The sequence below is a fragment of the Entamoeba invadens genome (assembly GCF_000330505.1).
Source record: "Entamoeba invadens IP1 unplaced genomic scaffold scaff_1105074724939, whole genome shotgun sequence".
Lineage (NCBI taxonomy): Eukaryota > Evosea > Mastigamoebida > Endamoebidae > Entamoeba > Entamoeba invadens.
In genome coordinates this window covers 91,833-99,796 of record NW_004440180.1, presented here as the reverse complement: position 1 = coordinate 99,796, position 7,964 = coordinate 91,833, and positions in this window count along the sequence as shown.

The window sequence follows — 7,964 nt, the reverse complement described above, 5'->3', positions numbered from 1 at the left end:
CATATGTTGTAATTTGAACACTTTGTGCTTAAAAGAATTACCACAAACGTTGTTAAAACATAAAAATTATTTAATTTTTAGAAACTATAAAATGGACCTTTCACATAATTTTTAAGAATTTGGTTATGTGTTATTTTAACATCAAATGTTGATTGATAGATTTTTAAGTTTTTGATATGTCAAATAAAAACGCATCAACAGTAATACAACAACGTAATATTTTTATTTTGAAATAACCAAAGAGTATTAAAAGAACAACATTATATTCAAATACATTAAAAACAGATGTTTTTGATAAAAAAGTTTAAATATTATATTATATATTATACAATATGTTATATATTGTATTTAATGTTTTATTTTTAATCAATTATTTTATATCATTAATTAAAAAACATTATTTGATTTATTATTGTTTTAAACATCAACCAATTTAAAAATCGTTTTAAATTAAAATTAATGACAAATTATGGTTGATTAAGAAAGAAAAGGGGGTTCTTCTTTTACTTCTACAAAATCATAAATTAATCATGATTAATAATTTTTTAAAAAGGTCAAGGGTTTGTTCCAACTGCGTATGTAGTAGTAAACTTAAAAAACATTGTGAAATGTTCATTGTGTTCTTGAAGGTGTAAATTAGTGCAGTCCGGCACTTAATGTCGCCCGTGTTGACCTTGGTTCTACCAACAACCTTAACATAAATGAGGTTTGAAATGAACATTTTCGAAACACTTTATTCGAACGATCACATTCTAAGAACTTACTTGACGAAGAACAACAAGTATTTGATACTTGTGAAAAAAACATGGTTCTTTGACAAAAGATCAAAAATTCAAACGACTTGAAAGTTAAGAAGTTTTTTAATTGAGTGGTTCAGTTTTTATTTGGTATTATTTTTCTTTTCATTGAATAAGTAAGAGTTAGTATAACAATTTATTAATTTGAACAAAAGTTAATAACAAAAAACATTTTTGTAGGGTTTTAAAGTTTCTGGAAGTTGCATTTGGAATATTCCAGTCACCCCGTTTATTAAGATAATAAATACCTAAAAATATTGTCCTTTTATTTATACATACATCCCTATAAATTCGGGATTGTAATAATTATTTAAATGATCGGTTAATAGTTAATTTAATTAAAATGTTTATCTATTCATAAGAACCTTTATTTTTTAAATGCCTTTATTTATAGAGCATCAAATTTATTTTTATTCAAGCAAAAAGAACAAATTATTATTTCCCGTTTTTTTACGTTAAAAACTTGTAAAAATTAATATTTTACTCAAACAAAAACTTTCAAAAAGACCCATTATGATTTAAGTAACACAACCATTTTTGAGCAAATAAACGAGATATTTACAAAAAATCTTATTAGGAAAAATACCCGTTATTTGGATCAAAATTAAGCTATCATTTATCTTGCGAAAACCTTGCCGGACCATGGTTATATTGGAACATTAAAAATATGAATTAAATATGTATATTTATAACTTTTAGTGGTAAATATTTTTTTGATAAAACTTTTCTTATGAACATGTCGAGTTTACGTTTTTTTACCAAAAGAAAATATTGTTTACCATTAATTGTATTTCCTTTTATTTAAATTTTTAAAATATGGTTCTATATAGGGTATTTTTTACGATTTATTATTTTATAATTTAATAAAAATTATTATAATTAATCATTATAATTGTTATGTGATTTAAACTTTAAATATGGTTTATTTGGTTTTTCTATTGATAAAATATATAAACAGCGAAAAAAACCACTTGTGGAATAAAACCACTTGGATAAATAAAATGGTTCTTTTTTAACAAATTTATAGTTTTATGTATAGTTTAAGTTTTTTTTTTAAAAATCTATTTTAAGTGTCAATTTTACATAAAAATAGAAAGACCACTCTCTTATAACATTTTAAATTGCCTTTTGACTTTTTTGTTTTTAAATTATTTTTTGGTAATATGAAATGGTTGTTTGCTGGATCTATTAAGAGACTTATTCAAAAAAAATAAAAAAAATATTTTTTTTATCTGAGAATTAACATTAAAACTATTTTAACGAATACCGTTTTAAATTCAAAAATTAAGCAAATTTTGTTATTATGAAATGTTATTCAACCAAAAAAACAAAACGTTAAGACTCAAACCTTTGGCTGAACCTTTGTTCAACACCCCCTTCTGTAACTTTTTTCTTTTTTAGTCCTGTTTATTGGGTTCATAACTTGAATACACCTTGTTGGAAACACAATAAATCTGAACAAATGCAACGTGAATTTGTTTTTCAAACAGTTCAATAACGCTCAATAATTTATATTTCACCATTATAATCATTGCACCTTTATTACATCCCCTATCTCAACCAATACCTCAATTTTTCAAAAGTATATTCGTCGGCCAAAACCCAATTTGATATTTTCAAACACGTTTCCACAATGTTTTGATGTGGGTCACAAACCATCATTTTATTATTTCACTGTCAAACATCAGCGCGATGAATGTGTGCCATTCGTTGTGTTTTAAAAAACTCAATTGGTGTGGCATTTTTTAAATTAATATAAAATTATAACAACTTTAATCGGAATATTAAGAATTAATTATCACAAGTGGTTTTGTGAATTTCGGTTTGCCCCTATTGTTTTTTACATTTTTTTCTAAAATTTGCCAATTTTTCAGGCAAACATTGTAATAGTGTCAAGTTTTCATGTTGTGTTTAAAGTAAAATGTTTACAAGTGGTTTTAGTTGTCGCTATTCTTTTTACAAAAATGTTGTTTGTTTGACGCTTTCCAAAACTTTTTAGTAAAAAAAATCAAAACAAAATATCAAATAAATGGTAGCAATCATTCGTGTATGCCGAAAAAAGAGACACGAAAACAAAGTTTTAAAACTCGGCATATTAAATATTAGTGGAAAGAAACATCTAATACACAATATGGAAGATGTTTCCTAGTGGTTTTATTTGCTGAGTGGGCGGATAAATTAAATAATAAATGCAAACATAAAAAACTGGTAAAGATTTATCATTAGAATACCAAGTAAAATGTTCACAAGTGGTTTTTATTGCCGGGTTGATAGTTCTGCCAAAAATGCATTTTAAAAATGATATACTTTTATACTCTAATTGGTTAAAATAATTAATAATATTATTATGTAAATTGTAGCAATAATTTAAATTTGCCTCGAATTAATAATTTGATAAATCAAAAAAATGAAAAAAATAATATTGATATAAACAGATAAATTAATTGTTAAATATCGGGTAATTAGGAGAAAAAAGAAGCAAAAACCATTAAAAATGATGATAAAACACAACCAATAAACAAAAATAAAAGATCCAATTTTATAATTATATTTTTACTATAAATTACTATAATAAAATGATATTATAGTTAATAGTTAATAAATAGTAATAAATAACATTTTTTCATGTGAAGATAGTTAGGGTTAATAAAAAAACAAAAATAATAATAATATAGTTTTTATTCATTCTTACATATAAAACCAATAATACATAGTAAAATAATCATTAGAGAACTATTAATCTATAAATTATTGTGGGACAATTGGTGTTGTTGTTAAGTGTTTGTTGATTGATCGATGTTCATATCATAGTTTGTTTTTACATGTAAGCTTGGTTTCATTTGTTTATGATTCAGTTTTAAATGACCAACAGAACAACAAGTTAGACAACAATAAAATTGTATGAACAATTAGAATGATGTTTAATTATATCAAGTATTTGTGGGGTGTCTCCTCAGCCGTCGGTATATATTTTTTATTACAATCCACAACACTTTTGTGTAAACCAAGGTAATTATTACAATTTATTATAATTGTTGATATTTTTTTATCATTGTTTTATAATTGAATTTTTAAAACACTTTAATTATTTTTTAGTATTTTTTATTTAGAAAATAATTTTCGTTTTATTGGCTGTTTCAGTTTGAAAGAGCAATAGCAACTCTGATTTTTTGTGTGCTTTTTTCTTTTTTATTTTTTTCCTAAAAACAAAAAAATGTAAAAGAATAACATTTTACCATCGAAAACACTAAAGAAATACAAGTGGTATTTTTCGCTGACTATATTTATTTTTATTTTTAAAATAAGAAGTATTTTGTTTCAAATTGTTAAAATGAGTTTTTTGGTGGAGAAATGAGTTAATAGCTATTAAATACAAAAAGTATTTAAATAGTTCGACAAATTAAAATTTTGTATCAACTTTTTTTAATTAGAGTAGGAGGAAATATGGGGATGCTTGAGAGAGGAGGATGCTCGTAACTATTGGTTGATTTCAATTGATAATAAAATTACTATTAATTTTAATATAAATTATTAATCAAAAAATTAATAAAATGAAAAAACCAAAATAAATTTATATTAATTATTTATTATTAATAATATTAAATTAATTTATATTTAAGAGTGTTAACGTGATAGGGCGTATCCACACGGAAATGGTGAATCCCTGCGGATTGGAATATTTTGTGTGGATAGCCTCTTATTTTTTTGTCGAAAAAATTCAAATATCCATTTGAAACCATATGTTATGATTTTTAAAACTAATAATTGTTATTTATAATCATTTATGGGACAAAAATCATATACAAACATAAATACCCCCATAAGGAGTATTTCCAATATTTGCAATAATTTCATAGTAAGAAAAAACGCTATTTTCAGCCTTTTTTGGAGTGGTAAAATAAGAATAGATCAAAATGAACAAATAAAATAACTAACAAAATTTACGTGTATTATCCAGTTTATTTGATATATGTAACACCATTTTTTCGTTTTTTTTAATTGAAAAAACATTTCAAAAGTGGTTTATGTGATTATAATTTGGAAAATTATCCGTTTTTTGCATTAAAAAATATTTATTTTTAATATCATTTTAAATATATTATCTTTTTGTTAATCGTGGCTCAAAAACGCATTAATTATCACTTTTTACTAATAGTATTGTAATTTATATTAACACTCCATTAGTTTATTATTTTAGAGTATCATGAAAAATCACTGCGGCGTGAAATATTACTGCGAATTGTTATTGAGCAAAAAATAATGTTATTGTTGCTTATAAAACATAAAAAATAATTTACTTTGTAAAAATGTTATATAATATGGCTATCAATTAAAACAAGGGTAAATTCGTAAAAAGGAACATTCCAAACAACTCAAACTAGATATTGGTTTTTATTTTATTGATTTTAACAATTTATAACATAAAAAACCAAACAATACATCAAAACATAATTACAAAAACGAATAAATTAAAACATTGAAATTTGAATAAATAGTCCACCTTTTGGACATTATTATTTGAAATGTGATTTCTGCTCAGCTAGTCGTTAATTTTTGTTGTGAATATTGAAATTATTAACTTCAATTGAATAAACTTAAATTACCATTATGATCAATATGTTTTAACATAATAATACAAAAACACATAGAAATATCAACTCGAATTGTAAAAATCTAATAATATATCAACTTCGAAATTATTATAACAACACAAATTGCAATACAATAAACATAAACAAAATACAAAAACACGTTATAAACATATCATATTAATAAATTAATAAAAATGAATATATTTGACGATAACAAACGTTTAACGAGCGTAAGGTTTTCAAATGGTCGATAATTTAATCACACCAATTTAAAATCCAAATAATTTGTTGAAATGAAAGAATTAAGTTGTTTGGGGTTCTGGTGTTTTAACCCTTTTAAAATAATGATAATTTATAATAATATTTGCCAGAATTTATCAACTAGTTTAATTATATGATAATAATTATTAAAAAAATAGTTTTACATTTAAAAAAATAAATTATAATTTATTGTTGTTTTATTATAAATTTTTGCTATTGATATGTTGATGTTAATTAAAAATACATGTCAATTAACTATTTCACTTGTTTGTTTTTTTATTATATTTTAATTATATTTATACTATAATGATAGTTCATCGTTTGATTTATTTTATGTAAATAGTGAATGTATTTCCACATCATTTTACAATCAAAATAGCCAGTGATCATACAACCAATATGTCAAGTATTTACTAAACGATTTCGATATTACAGATGTTGATATTAAATACATAATTATATTGTTTATTCATTTTGTTTTTAAACCATTTTTTGTGTCACGGTGTGACGGTTAGATTTTTTCTCTAAATTTTTTAATCGAAAAATCAACGACTCTCATAAAACATATACAAGACATTGAGTAATGTTTTTCCGAATAACAAATCATTGTGAAAGCAACCAATGAATACACTTTATACATCAGAATGAAATTATATTGTTAAGTGATTATTTGGTAATTAAAATTATGATAACGATTATTTATTTATAATTTTTAATCTTCAACAACAATACGATTTTAAGCAAAACTTTATTGTTGAAATGTGTTCATATTTTGGCATAGATATGGACTGTTCAATAAAATTATATTTCATAAATTGATGTAACGAATAAATCAATATCAATTATTGGTACATTTATTCACAATTTAAAAATATCAAAACAAATTTTTACTTGATAAAATAATTTTTGGATATGTGAAACTATAATTTAGAATTTGTCTTTTTGTAATAACAAAAATTTAAAACATTTTGTTTTTCAATTAGAAAAGAAAAAAACAAAACCCTCATAAAAAGTATATAAAAACGCCATTTTTCCTCTTAGCACAATCTGTTGACTTAGCCTCAAAAGATTTTGTAGAACAAAATTGTCGTTTTTCATTTTAACAACCTCGAATAACAAAAAAAATTAACCCAAAATGTTTTAAAACCCTTAATAACATTATTTTTTGCCCAATAACAATTCGCAGTAATATTTCACGCCGCAGTGATTTTTCACTGTACTCTAATAATAATATTTGGGAATTGAAATTTGTTAAATAAAGTTCTTTATGTTGGCGCAAATTATACGCATAAAGACGGGTATTACATCCTAAATTATATTCTGATTTTGTTGAAAATGTTAAAGACAAAGGTTTTATGTCTAAACTAAACTATTAATTGATAACAATAAATTATATTACAATAGAATATTATTAATGAACATAAAAATGACAGAATAATCACAAAACAAATTCTATTAACATAGTTGAATAAAATGTAATTTTTACTATAAAAAAGTTAAAAAGTTAAATGGCAAATTACCACATTGTTACCATAAGTTATTTTTCTATGTTATAAAAAAATCATAACAACACATATTAATTAGAATAGAATCATACTGCAAATACCAACAAAAACCACTTAAAAAACAAGTCATGTTAATCATTTCATTTAAAACATAATAATAAAGATTGTCTATCCATATTTACCATCCACACCTTTTCAACCTATCCACAGCAAATTATGCCATAGTATTTTTATGACAAATTATATGTCATTTTATAAATTATTCAATTTCAATATTTTTTTGATAACATATAGTTTATACAATTAATTAAATAAACTAAAGTTAATTAATTAAAAACTTTAGTCTTAAATTTTTTAACAAAATTGTTTTTTTGCGGCAAATTCGTTTAAATGGTAAAAGTAAAAGATGACTTTTACTAAAAATAAAATTTGTTTTTTCTGTTTTAACTTTTAAAAAAATCGGTTTTTTATGAATTCGGTCCAAAAAACCCATTTTTTGTAAACTCTTAGCCAAATTTTATATTAATTACAACAAAAATGTGTAAGATTTTCAAAGCCATCCACACAAAAGTGGTTAATCACGTTAACACTCTTTAGATTAGCATCCTTTTTTTTCTCAGCATCTTACTTTTTCAGTTAACTGTATTAACAATTATTTTTCCGATTTTAAAAAAGAACAAAAAGGCAAAAAACAATATTTGTTAAAATGTGTTATTGAATGTCCCTTGAAAAGTCATTCATAAAATTAAGTGTTAATATAAAAATAGAAAACAATTAACTTTCTTTAGGCTAAAGTTCGTTTGCTGGGC